We start from the raw sequence: 14,567 nt of genomic DNA on the forward strand, positions 1-14,567 counted from the left end.
AGAAATAACAGGGGAGATTTATTAGTAGAGATCGCAGAACAGAATATTATGCGGATTATGAATACCTTCTTCCGCAAGCGCGATAGCCGAAAGTAATAATAATAATATTTGGGGTTTTACGTGCCAAAACCACTTCCTGATTATGAGGCACGCCGTAGTGGAGGACTCCGGAAATTTTGACCACCTGGGGTTCTTTAACGTGCACCTAAATCTAAGCACACGGGTGTTTTCGCATTTCGCCCCCATCAAAATGCGGCCGCCGTGGCCGGGATTCGATCCCGCGACCTCGTGCTCAGCAGCCCAACACCATAGCCACTGAGCAACCACGGCGGGTGCGATAGCCGAAAGTGGACGTGGAGGAGCTCGAATGGCGAGACTATAAATGAAATAGACCTTATACACTGCGCTAAAGCTGGCATCATACAAGATGCGGTCGTGCTAAGCAAGGTGCGCTGCAGTGACCATAGGATTGTAAGAACTCGAATTAGCGTAGACTTGAGAAGGGAATGGAAGAAACTGGTACAAAAGAAACCGATGTATGAGTTAGTGATAAGAGGGAAAATAGAGGAATTCCGGGTCAAGCTACAGAACAGGAATTCGGCCTGAACTCAGGAAGACGACCTTAGTGTTGAGGATACGAATGACAATCTTATGGGCATCGGTAAGGAGTGTGCAATACGAGTTGGTCGTAACTCCGTTAGACAGAATGCCAGTAAGCTGTCGCAGGAGACGAAAGATCTGATCAAGAAACGCACTGTATGAAAGCTTCTAACCCTACAGCTAGAGTAGAACTGGCAGAAATTTCCTAGTTAATCAACAAGCGTAAGAGCGCTGACATAATCAGGTATAATATGGATAGAATTGAACATGCTCTCAGATACGGAGGAATCCTAAAAGCAGTGAAGCAGAAGCTAGGAATAGGCAAGAATCAGATGAACGCGTTAAGAGACAAAGCCGGCAATATCATTACTAATATGTATGAGACAGTTCAAGTGGCTGAGGAGTTCTATAGAGATTTATACACTACCAGTGACAACAACGAAAACAATGGAAGAGAGAATAGTCTAGAGGAATTCTTAATCCAACAGGTAACGCGGAAGAAGTAAAGAAAGCCTTGGGAGCATTGCAAAAAGGGAAGGCAGCTGGGGAGTATCAGGTAACAGCAGATTTGTTGAAGGATGGTGGGCAGATTGTTCTAGAGAAACTGGCCACACTGTATACGCAATGCCTCATGACCACGGGCGCACCGGAATCTTGGAAGAACGGTAACATAATCCTAATCCATAAGAAAGGCGAAGCCAAAGACTTGAAAAATTATAGACCGATCAGCTTACTGTCCGTTGCCTATAAATTATTTGCTAAGGTAATCGCAAATAGAATCAGGAACACCTTCGACTCCTGTCAACAAAAGGACCAGGCAGGATTCCATAAACGATACTCTGCAATATACCATATTCACACTATCAATCAGGCGATACAGAAATGTGCGGAATATAACGAACCCTTATATATAGCCTTCGGTGATTACGAGAACGGGTTTGATTCAATAGAAATCTCAGCAGTCATGGAGGCATTACAGAATCAGGGTGTAGACGAGCCCTGTGTGAAAATGCTGAATGATATCTATAGCGGCTACACAGCCACCGTAGCTCTCCATAAAGAAAGCAACAAAATCCCAATAAAGAAAGGCGTCAGGCAGGGAGATACGATCTCTCCAATGCTATTCGCAGCGTGTGTACAGGAGGTATTCAGAGACCTGCATTGGTAGGATAAGAGTGAATGGAGAATACGTTAGTAACTCGCGGTTTGCTTATCATATTGCCTTGCTTAGTAATTCAGGGTACTAATTGCAATGCATTCTTACTCACCTGGAGAGGCAAAGCAGAAGGGTGGGTGTAAAAAGTAATCTGCAGAAAACTAAATAATGTATAACAGTCTCGGAAGAGAACAGCAGTTTATAATAGGTAGTGAGGCACTGGAAGTGGTAAGGGAATGCATCGACATAGGACAGGTAGTGACCGCAGATCCGGGTCATGAGACTGAAATAATCAGAAGAATAAGAATCGGCTGGGGCGCGTTTGGCAGGCATTCTCAGATCATGAACAGCAGCTTGTCATTATCCCTCAAGATAAAAGTGTATAACAGCTGTGTCTTACCAGTACTCACGTACGGGGAAGAAACCTAGAGGCGTACGAAAAGGGTTCTACCTAAACTGAGTGCGACGCAATGAGCTATGGAAAGAAGAATGATAGGTGTAACGTTAAGGGATAAGAAAACAGCAGATAGGATGAGGGAAGAAACGCGAGGTAATGACATCTTAGTTGAAATCAAGAAAAAGAAATGGGCATGCGCAGGACATGTAATGAGGAGGAAGATAAGCGATGGTCATTAAGGGTTACGGACTGGATTCCAAGAGAAGGGAAACGTAGCAGGGGCGGCAGAAAGTTAGGTGGGCAGATCAGATTAAGAAGTTTGCAGAGATGGCGGGGCCACAATTAGACTGGGGTAGTTGGAGAAGTATGTGAGACGTCTTTGTTCTGCAGTGGGTATAACCAGGCTGATGATGAACAATTGTTCGCCCAGTGTTGACCCAAGTATTCAGTCATATCTTTGGCTCCCTTGTGATGCTTATAGCTTAAAGTGAGGGCGAAAATTCTTACTGCTCCTGGCTTAGTACCAGATAACCGACGCCAAGCGGCGCAGGTTCACAAGCACTACCAGTATGTTTACTGGTGTCGCTGGCTGCCAATGCTTATATTTCCTTGCTGACAATTATGCGTTGGTCATCGGACTGTGAGCGCACATCGCAAGCGCCGCTTGATCATCATCATCACCTTCACCATCTTCAGCTTGGTTACACCCACTGCAGGGCAAAAGCCTCTCCCATACATCTCCAACTACGCCGGTCATGTACTAATTGTGGCCATGCTGTCCCTGCAAACTTCTTAATCTCACCCGCCCGCCTATGTTTCAGCCGTTCCCTGCTACACTTCCCTTCCCTTGGAATCCAGTCCGTAACCCTTAATGACCATCGATTATGTTCCCTCCTCCTTACATGACCTGCCCATGCCCATTTATTTATATTATACTTCCTTATGTCAGCTGCCTTACGCTTCTTGATTACCTTGGAAAGTTCTGCCAGTTCTATTGTAAATTTAGGGTTAGAGGCTTTCATACATTGGCGTTTCTTGATCAGACCTTTAGTCTCCTGCCACAGCAGAACGGTCAAATGCGGCCGCCGCGGCCTGAATTCGGTTGAGCATCCTTGGGCTTAGCCGCACAACGCCGTACGCCACCCTGACGCGTGACTAAAAGCTATGTCTCTCGTACCTTTCGATCTAAGCGGCTCGTGCTGTCAGGTATCGTCTGCTCTACCTACTTTACGCCATATCTTACGCAGACTCTTTATTCAACGGCTGCTCGATGAAGTACGTAACGCAGACTTGGCGTCGAAACCACCGGTTTCAGCGGAGCTGTCTGGACTGCTCCGCGGAGCGATCGCGGATCGCGGTCAACTCTAGAGCTGCCACGGGAATAAAGAATCCGCGCTCCCGATTTGCCATTATGATAGAGTTTATCCATAAGGAGCAGAAAATTTTGATCCGCAAGCGCTTCAGATCTGTCATTATAATTCAGCATAAGTTGCAGCCAAATCTATCAGCCCAACCTTTATTGCATTTCAGCCCCATCAAAACACGGCCGCAGTTCTGTTTTTGTTTACTTTAGTTTTCTTTAGTTTTCTGCAGATTAATTTTTAGACCTACCCTTCAGGTTTGCCTCGCTAGGTCAGTGAGCATACATTGCAATTGGTCGCCTGAGTTACAAAGCAAGGCAATATCATCAGCGAATCGCGAGTTACTAAGATGTTCTTCATAAACTCTTGTCCCCAATTCTTTCCAATCCAGTTCTCTGAATACCTCTTGTAAACACGCTGTGAACAGCATTGGAGAGATCGTATCTACCTGCCTGACGCCTTTCTTTATTCGGATCTTGTTGCTTTCTTTATGGAGGACTACGGTAGCTGTGGAGGCGCTATGGCTATCCTTCAGTATTTTTCTGTTTAATGGAGTTACCACCGATTTCTATAGCACGCTCCTTAATGATGCCCTTAAGATTGTCGTTCATATCTTCAACACTAAGGTCATCTTCCTGAGTGAAAGCTGAATGCCTGTTCTGTAGCTTGATCTGGAATTCCTCTATTTTCTCTCTTACCGCTAACAGATTGATCTGCTTCTTATGTAACGGTTTCTTTCATTCTCTCCTCAAGTCTAGGCTAATTCGAGTTCTTACCATCCTGTTGTCACTGCAACGCGCCTTGACAAGCACGTCCACATCTTGTGTGATGAGAGAATAAGGTCTATTTCGTTTCAAGTCTCGCCATTCGGGCTCCTCCACGTCCACTTTCGTCCATCCCGCTTGCGGGAGAAGGTATTCATTATCCGCATAATATTCTGTTCTGCAAATTCTACTAATATTTATCCCCTGCTATTCGTAGTGCCTATGCCATATGCCCACGCTGACTTGTCTACAGCCTCCTTCTTGCCTACCTGGCATTGAAGTCGCCCCTCAGTATAGTGTACTTAAAGAAGAATTAAATTATGGCGTTTTCCGTGCCAAAACAACTTTCTGATTATGAGGCACGCCGTAATGGAGGACTCTGGAAATTTCGAACACCTGGGGCCCCCATCGAAATGCGGCCGCCGGGGCCGGGATTCAATCCCGCGACCTCGTCCTCAGCAGCCCAACACCATAATATAGTGTATTTTGTTTTAACTTTACCCATCGCCAATGCCCCGTCTTCATAGAAGCCTTCTCCTTACTGGTGATTGTGACTGGATATAGGGGCGTACACCAGTGCGACCTTCAATTTTGTACCTCTCATTAAGGTTCACAACAAGACCTGCCCTCTTCTCGTTAATGCTATAGATTTCCTGTGTGTTTCCAGCTATATCCTTATTAATCAGGCATCCGACTCCTAGTTCTCTTCTCTGCGCTAAGCACCGGTAGCACAGGACGTGCCCGTTCTTTAGCACTGTATACGCTTCTTTTGGCCTCCTAACTTCACAGAGCTCTCGCATATGCCATTTACTACCCTCTAATTCCTCCAATCGCACTGCTAGACTCGCCTCTCTAGATAGCGTTCTAGCGCTAAACGTTGAGATTCCAATGGCGGCCTCTCCGGAACCAGGGAGTCTTAGCACGTTCTGCTGCATCGCAAGCCTGACCGCCGCCGTGGTCACTTGCTTCGCAGATGCTGGGGACTGAGGGGCCGGTGTTTGATTGTTGTATTCATATAGGAGGTTGTGGCCAAGTACTGCACCAGGGTGGCCAATCGTGCTCTGGTTAGGGAGTGCGTTACCGGTTCTGGTCGCAGGGATCAGGCCACATTGCAGGCCTGTTTATGCAATGTTATCAACACGCGTTTTTTTAATCCGATGGAAAATTGAGCGGCACCGGGATTCGAACCACCGTCCTCTTGCATACGAGGCAGATGCTCTACCTCTACGCCACTGCTGCACCACTACTCTGGCTGGAAATCCCATGTGTTGTGCATGTTATGGCAGGAATCACGAACACAAGCCCCGTAGAGAAGCAAGTAAACGTCTCCCGGTCTAGGGAAAGAGTGCGGCTACTGTCTAGACCTACCATGTGGACGCCGAGTGACCTTGTACGGCAATAGTTCCATATTAGAGTGAGCTGTGGTGTACCCGACGAAAATGTTATGTTAAAAATGTTAAAATGCAGTTATGTGTATGCTCCGAGCACATTTTTGCCGTTGGCAGCGCCGTCGCCCTGATGAAGTCCAAGCGCGATGACACCGCCGCTGCGCCTCGTGTGCTGCAAATCCGAGTGAAATCATGCGAGGGAAGCCGGCGACCGCGGCTCAATCTGGCGAACGAAGGAAGCGGAAGTCGCGTGAAAGGCGAGGGGCGGCGCCCATATCGCGACCGGGCGCATGCGATAATCGCGGTTCGAGCTCGCGCCCTTTGTTGGGGGCGAGTTCCACCACTTGAAAAGCTGGCGCCACCACCGGTGTGACGTGATATCACGCATCACGTGCACACAGCGGCGGCTGCTTCAGAAGCGCAGGGGTTCTTCACTCTTAAGCTCAACAAATGCCCACAGAGGGGGAAATAATCTACCGCGTGGCGCTGCTAATAAATCAAGTACAGTAGCGCCATATGAAGGCTACCTGCCTGAGTTCCGTATGTCCCTTTCGAGGCGCGGTAATAAGAGCTATTTATACCCCTGTTACACGGGCACTTTAACGGCCGTTAAGGAAAACGGCAGTTGGCCTTAACGGCCGTTAGGCGGAGTTACACGGCAGCGCGAGCGCCGTTGGAAATCCAACGGCGATTGAAATCAACGGAGCTCGCCGGTCTCCGTTGCGCCGCCGCTTCCGTCCGTTTCGTCGTGCAGTAGACAAGATGGCAGCCCCCAGCAGCAACGTGTCCGCGCTGCAGGTGAGCGCGCCGGCGCAAAAGCGCTTTGCTTGGACAGCGTCACTGACGCATTTGCTTATTAACCTGTGGCAAGATCACCTGGCCGAACTGGAAAGCGTCCACACACTCCTTTGCCTAGAAGACATCACCACAGCGAGTGCAGCGAGGCTGCGACATCGCCTCTCGGCCGCCTTCCGCTTCTTCTTGATTGACGCTTTCTGAATGCGCACAGCTTGCAGTTCAGCCCTTTTTGCAGACGACAAGGCCTCGTAGTGCGCAACCAGGAGAAGCAAATCGGGTGGACAATCACGGACGCAATCATATAAGGTGGCCGGCTAACCGCCATTCCGCGGCTGTTCTGGGGTGCGCGTCGCAAAGTCGTACCACGTTCAACACTGCACCTGCTGAATCGCGCAGACGGTCACTCGCAGTACGAAAGAAAAAAGGATATGCACAGTGAAGCTGCGGTTAGTACAAGCGATGAAACGTGAAATGGGACGCTTCACCACGTTGAAACCACAACAAACGCAGCCATTTTGCAACGCCATGGATCGGATTGGATCGGGTAATTGAGCTTGTTCGCTAGTTTTGCAAACAACTTTTGCAAATAGTTAAACAAACACATTGTACAGCATGTAGCGCAGAAAATAATTGGAGAAACAATTTTTTTTTTTTTTAGAGTTGGCGAGGTAAAATCACGTGATCAATCGTCGAAACGGAAGTGAACCGACTGAGCATGGAAAGTGCCGTGTGAGCGCTGCCACCACCGTTCCGTTCCCACTGCCGTTACGGCGTTAAACTGCCGTTTGCGTTAACGGCCGTTGCAAGTGCCCGTGTAACAGGGGTATTAACCTAGAATCTTTCTCTCACACTTATCCAAGCGTTTTTATTACACAACAGAGAGTACAAGAATATAATTCCTAATTATATATTCTACACTTTATTATTACCTTGTTGTTTTTTCTACCATTGAAGTATTGAAATCTCGGTGGAGGAAATTGCAGGTCTTATTAATCATTTGAAGTTTTCTACTTCATTTGGTATTGACAATATTAGTTCCAAGATATTAAAAAATACCATTTCTATATCCAGTAACATTCTGTACCATATATTCAAGCAGTCTTTGTCATCGGGACAACTGCCCAATGACTGGAATATGGCCAAAATCATACCCATATTTAAAACTGGGCTAAACACTCCCCGGAAAATTAGCGTCCAATTTCATTGACCTGCATTTGCTGCAAGATGCTCGAACATATAATTGCTTCTCATATATATAACCACCTAGAGTGCAATAATTTCTATTTTCGCCATCAACACGATTTCAGGAAAGGATTATCATGTGAGACAGAGTTACTCGCATTCACGACTGACCTGCACCTTAACATGAACAATAACCAGCAGACCGATTGCATTGTCCTTGACTTTTCCAAAGCATTTGATCGTGTAGCTCATTGTCGCCTTATTGCTAAATTAACTGCACTTCGAATTGACTCCTTCACTCTAACATGGCTTCGTAATTTTCTTTCGGATCGTCAAAAGTTCACAGTAGTTAATAATATTGCTTCGTCTCCTACTTACGTTACTTCTGGTGTGCCTCAGGGCAGCGTTTTGGGCCCTTTAGTCTTCCTAATTTACGTAAATGATTTGCCACTTAATGTTTTTTTCTCGCTTATATACGTATTTTCGCTGACGACTGCATTATTTACAGAACAATTACCAGTACTGACGACCACCTGGCCCTTCAAAATGACCTTAGCCTAATTCATAATTGGTGTAACACCTGGTTAATAGCTTTAAATGTATCAAAATGTCAGGTAATTTCTTTTAGTCGTAAGCGTGACAACTCACATTTTTTTATACAACGTCAAAATAACGAATCGTTACATACAGTATCGTATAAATAGTTGGGTGTTCACCTAACCAAAAACCTCTCCTGGATAGACCATATTGCAGCCGTTTGCGCAAAAGCTTCCAGGACATTAGGTTACCTACGTCGTTATCTGGGTAATTCACCTTCCGACATCCGCAAATTTGCCTATCAGACATTTGTTCGTGCACAGCTCGAGTATGCATCATCCATTTGGTCCCCACATGCTACATACTTAATCGACATGCTTGAATCAGTCCAGAACCGAGCTGCCCGTTTCATTTCACGTAATTATAACCTTCACTCCAGCGTAACGCAAATGAAACTCGATCATTCCATAAAGCCTTTAGTTCTTCGCCGTAATATCGCTCTGTTATCCTTGTTTCACAAGTATATTTAAAATGCCACACAATCCACACTACATATCCAGACCGCCTCGAACACGTCTCGTCGATTAAATAACCGCTTAAGTTTTGCGAGCATGTACGGTATGACACATGCTTTTAACTTTTCCGCACTCCCTGCGGCCATTCGCTTGTGGAACAATCTGCCTGATCACATTGCTTCCGAGTCAGATCAAGAAAAATTTCGTCATCTCGTACACGAGCATTTTTCATAATAGCACTTACAAATCACTTTATCTTGTTACTTACACTTGGCAATCTGCTTCGAACTTCTTGTGATATATTTTTTTTATGCATTGCTATCTCGCTCTTGTGAACTGCTATTTTATGCTGTGTCGTGTGTTCACTTGTATGCCGTGTATATATTATTGCTTTTTTGCATCTTTTCCCCTGAATATCACTTCAAGAATTGTACTCCCTTATGTGTTAATTTTATGTGTATATTACTTTCTAGTATTAATGCCTTACGTTAAGTTTTACTGATGGTATTTCCTTAAGTGTACCTTTGTGGCCTTTCATTACTTCAGTTGTTCCTGTTTCATGTTTTAATCTTGGGAGTAACGTTGATGAGCCCTGTATTGAGGTGTATCTTTTGTATACCGGTTTAGAAGGCTGCTTACTCTATAACCCCCCTTACACAATGCCCCCATGGGGCCTGTAAGGTATTTTAAATAAAAGAAATAAAACGCAAAATATCGTTCAGCATGTCCCACGTGATCTTCCACGTGACCTCAGGCCTGGTAACAAATATTTTTACCGCTACGTTCGTGCGCGTGGCAGGCAGGGATTCATTGGTTCGTAATCTTAAGCTGGTTGCTTATTTCGTGCTAAAACCAGCTCATTGTGCTTGGACACCTTGCGTTATTTAACTTGGGGTGAAGTGACGTGTTTGTAGCGGGGGTGTAAGGCCCGAAAGCTAGGTTTTGGTCGTGAGCCATGCGGAACACGTCTGCATCGAATTGCGAACCGGATGCTGCTGCGACTGGGGACGCCAATACCGGTGACTCATTTGGCATCGCTGCTTCAATCGTTACGTAATATTCGTCTCGTTAACTTACAGGCGGAGACAAGTTTATCAACCAGATTCCGCATTACATATGGGTAGTCCGCACCCTACGTTGCTGTTTCCGAAACACGGGGCAAGACAAACAGGAGCGCCGACAACGACGCTGCGCAGCGCATTCGCTCGGGCCAAACCGTGCCACGCCGGGGGCATCGCTCTCTCCCTCCGCTCATTGCCAAGCTTCCGCTTTCTCCTCTCTTTCCACTTTCCGCCGGCTATCATCGCGTAGCGCCGCCTGCCGAGGTGCGTGGAAATCATTCAAGAGCTGGCCTCCAGGTGCGCATGCACTCAGTGGCGGCGACGACGGCACGCGTAGAAACTCCGCTGGAGACTCGGACCCTCGCATGTGTTAATTTGACAGCAATGAGACACACAAAAAAATATATGCGCAAAAAGATGACAGCGCGAATAAACACCTGGTACCACTTACTGTGCACGTACGCTAAACATCCTCGCATGTTTTTAGCGGAAACAGACAAAAAATAATGCGCGCAAGAAGGCATGGCTGACAGACTTGTTTTTCATGCCTGAAAGTCTGCGTGAAAGATTCGAAATTTTCATGTTCCTCGATTTGTTTTGCCCGCAGCACATGCCTGACGAAGCAAGGTATCTTCATACTTATGCGTGAAGAGACTGAGCAGGACACGAACGATGTTACCGGCTGCAAATATAGGCAAGACAAAGGAGAAGCATTCGCTCTGCATGGCGCCATCTAACCAGCAGCTGCTGCACTAGTGGAGACAAAAAATTCCTGAAAGTGGGCGACCATTTGAAGCAAAAGACAAAATATGTGCGCGACACTATCGCTATGTACCTTATTTTTGACAGGTACTTCAACGATGTAAAGAAATTGCCTCCACTTCGATAGGCAGCCGATTCCTCAATTTTTGAGGGAAGTTTGGCGCAGCACCATAATGCCACAATGCCAGGAGGTACCAGAAGACGCCGATGTGGAAGGGCAGGAAATAAACTTGTGCACAGCTACACACGTCTTCCCTTCTCCAGACATGAGCCGGAATGACAATTCTGAGCCTTGCCTTTGCGAAGAATCCTTCTGTTGGCAGGCTGGGAGGAATCTGTTATGAAATAGAATAGTTTTACTGTGCCTTCAAAGCAAGAATCTGAAAAAAGCGGCACAAGCAGCTCCACTGCTGAAAACGGCAAGACACACTGCCTGAACAGAGATCGAAATTCACTTTCGCAGCAGCTCTTTCCGCATCTAGAAAGAATCAAACTGCCGCCTTCATGGGAACACTACAAGGTACGACAAATTTCAAAATCATATAGTCGGGTCCTGCTCCCCAAGCAAAACGCCGGTATTTGTAAGGGTAGACAACGTTGCTTCTGTAGCGAAGTGCATCCATGTCACGGAAGGCCTTCATGGAAACATATTCGAGGCATATATAAAAACTGCAATTTGAAGAACACAGTCGACCTTGAAGGACAATCTACTACCGTCAAAGACTTCGAGTGCGTGGTAGGGACTATTGAAAAAAATAAATACGCGCAGTGGTGGTCCCGTAAAGCAAGAGTACCCAACTGTGAACGCTCAGGGTGCCCGCGTGGACTCCTTGGTGTGTGGACGCACACAAGCGGCACTATTTACGACATTGACCAGTGTTCGAGCTGCGAAAGGCTTGCCGGGCACATTGTATTGCCGCGCGATACCGAGGACTACTTTCTTTGCCATACAAAGTCGACGAATATCAACCAAGCAACGATTCACCATATGCTGCAGACACATATTCTCATATTCACTTGTGAAGTTCATAACCAGGAAGCACTAGCACGATTTCTGCACGTTTTAATGAGAATGCGGCAATGTGGCTCGCAAGAGAACCGGGCGCCACGGGGTGTTTCGCGAGAAAAGAAGCAAGCGAATCATCTTTGCAATTCGTGGACGCTCACATAAAAAGTGTGATAAACGTCGCCTTTGCAATATAAAATTTTTTTCGCTGTCGTCTCTCAGTGCTCGAGACCACACGAACTGCGGTTATATTCCCTTCCCCTTTTCCTAGTTTTTCTTTCGGTCTTGGTTTCCGTTACTTGGGTTACTTTCTGTTCATGCGCCTTGTATACTTCTATGCCAACCACCTTACAAATTTCGCACATTTCGCCTGTATAAAATAAATAAAATAGCATGATACGAACACTTGCTCCTTCTGAGAACGTCACTCCGTGGACCGCAAGCGCTATGGGCACTACAGCCTTCAGGACATGCGTGGCGCAGACGACAAAATGGATAGGCAAGCAGCAGGCACGGCAACACCCCTAAACACAACCATGCGCCGTTGCTATAGCAACGACAGAGAGACCCGAGAATGGTACACACGAGCCTATGTTTCTTTGGTTTGTTAAAACACCCGCCTCTCCGATCCAACATTTTTTTTTTCCTCATCCGTAGCGCCTTCTGGCCAATACGCTGTGAAGTAGGAGCCAGCGTTTCAAATAGGCGTTTCAAATGTTTATTTTACTCCGTGTTCCGAAATAAACTTCCAATGCTATTCACAGCTTGTTTACAGGAGGTATTCAGAGACCTGGATTGGGAACAATTGGGGATAAGAGGTAATGAAGAATACCTCAGTAACTTGCGATTCGCTGATGATATGGCCTTGCTTAGTAATTCAGAGGACCAATCGCAATGCATGCTCACTTACCTGGACAGGCAAAGCAGAAGTGTGGGTCTAAAAATTAATCTGCTGAAAACTAAAGAAATGTTTAACGGTCTCGGAAGAGAACAGCAGCTTACGATAGGCAGCGAGGCACTGGAAGTGGTAAGGGAATACATCTACTTAGGGCAGGTAGATGTCCGCGGATCCGGGTCATGAGACTAAAATAATCAGAAGAATAAGAATGGGCTGGGCTGTGTTTGGCAGGCATTGTAAGATCATGATCAGCAGGTTGCCATTATCCCTCAAGAGAAAAGTGTATAACAGCTGCGTCTTACCAGTACCCACGTACAGGGCAGAAACCTGGAGGCTTACGAAAAGGGTTCTACTTAAATTGAGCACGATGCAACGAGATACAGAAAGAAGAATGATGGTTGTAACGTTAAGGTGTAAGAAAAGAGCCGATTGGGTGAAGGAGCAGACGCGATTTAATGACATCTTAGTTGAAATCAAGAAAAAGAAATGGACATGTGCAGGACTTGTATAAGGAGGGAAGATAACCGATGGTCCTTAAAAGTTACGGACTCGATTCCAAGGGAATCAATCAATCAATCAATCAATCAATCAATCAATCAATCAATCAATATATATTTTTGACAAAACAAATACAAGATGGGTATAAGTACACATTCGGAGGTCCCGAAGTAACAACTGTCGGGGGGACCTCCTAACAAAGCATGAAAAGGGGATAGTAGGATCGTGGCAAACAGTGAGTCATCTCCTCACAACTTAGGCAGCAGTGGGAAGGGAAGCGTAGCAGGGGCTGCAGAAAGTTAGGTGGCTGCATGAGATAAAGAAGGTTGCAGGACAACATGGCCACAATTAGTACATGACCGGAGTAGTTGGAGAACTATGGGAGAGGCCTTTGCCCTGCAGTAAGCGTAACCAGGCTGCTGCTGCTGCTGCTGATGATGATGATGGATTATGTACAAGTGAGGGCGGCCGGGCGTTTGACATGGCTTTCAGCACGCCTAACACACAACATGAAATTGACAAGCTAGTAAACACACTGCATCTACAAAAGACGGATGGAAAAAACTTTAATGGAAACTTTAATGCCACCCGGGCATTGTGTGCGGTGAGGCATAGCCTTTCCACCGCTGCCCGGGTCCGCTGGATATCCCATAATTGTTCGTGTAGTTCTGAGCTAGTAAGAGCGCTTAGCCATCGCTCCTCGAGAAGGTCCGGTTCTATCTTGTCCTCTACGTATACTGAACTGATCTGTGTGCACTTCCACAAGATGTGTGCCATGTCTGCGTGTTCCTGTTTGCAGAGCTTGCAGCTTGCGTCTGGATATTGTGTTGAATTTATGCTGTTTAAGTGTACTGGGTTTCGGAACGTTCTGGTTTGCAATCTTCTCCAATCTGTTTCTTGAGACCTGTCGAGTTGTTTGTGGGGAAGCTTCTTTTTGTTTCGTGTAGTGCGTCAGTATGTCGCGGTACGTGACCAGTCTGTCCCTGTCGTCTTTTATCGCTTCTTCGTCGTCGTCGCCTCCTCCGTCTTCCCCATCGCCTCCGCCGCAGTCCTTCCCCCTTCTCCGGGGGTTGCGGGGTGTTGGGCAGTCAAAAGAGGAGAGTAGTACCTGGTTATTGAACCTAGCATGGGTAAGCGACAAAGTCAGGAGAAAGAAAATTAAAAAAATGACATATATATATATATATATATATATATATATATATATATATATATATATATATATATATATATATATATATATATATATATCGAGAGAGAGAGAGAACGGAAGAAAGATGACAGATATGAAGACATGCTGCATACGCGCTGGCGCAGTCACGCAACGACGTTCACACAGACCGATTGCCTTCACGAAGCAGAAAGGTGTCCCGTTGCCTTGTCAAGCCGACGTTTCTCTACACAAACTGCTCAGAAAACTAATAGTTCCAGGAATTTACAAGTGGTACACCGGCTTGCTCTCCCCAATAATAAAAGCAAAAAATATCGTGGTCGATGAAAGCATATTTATCATGAGCGCTGCGCTTTTCTCCCAGCTTGCATTCACTCTTGGTCATTGTGCGTTGCTCCCACAGCTGGAAGCTATCTTCCACGCAACAGCGCATTTCACTTCGTAAACTGCTTAACTGCGCACACAAACATGAG

Source organism: Dermacentor albipictus, chromosome 7 (assembly GCF_038994185.2).
Source record: "Dermacentor albipictus isolate Rhodes 1998 colony chromosome 7, USDA_Dalb.pri_finalv2, whole genome shotgun sequence".
Lineage (NCBI taxonomy): Eukaryota > Metazoa > Arthropoda > Arachnida > Ixodida > Ixodidae > Dermacentor > Dermacentor albipictus.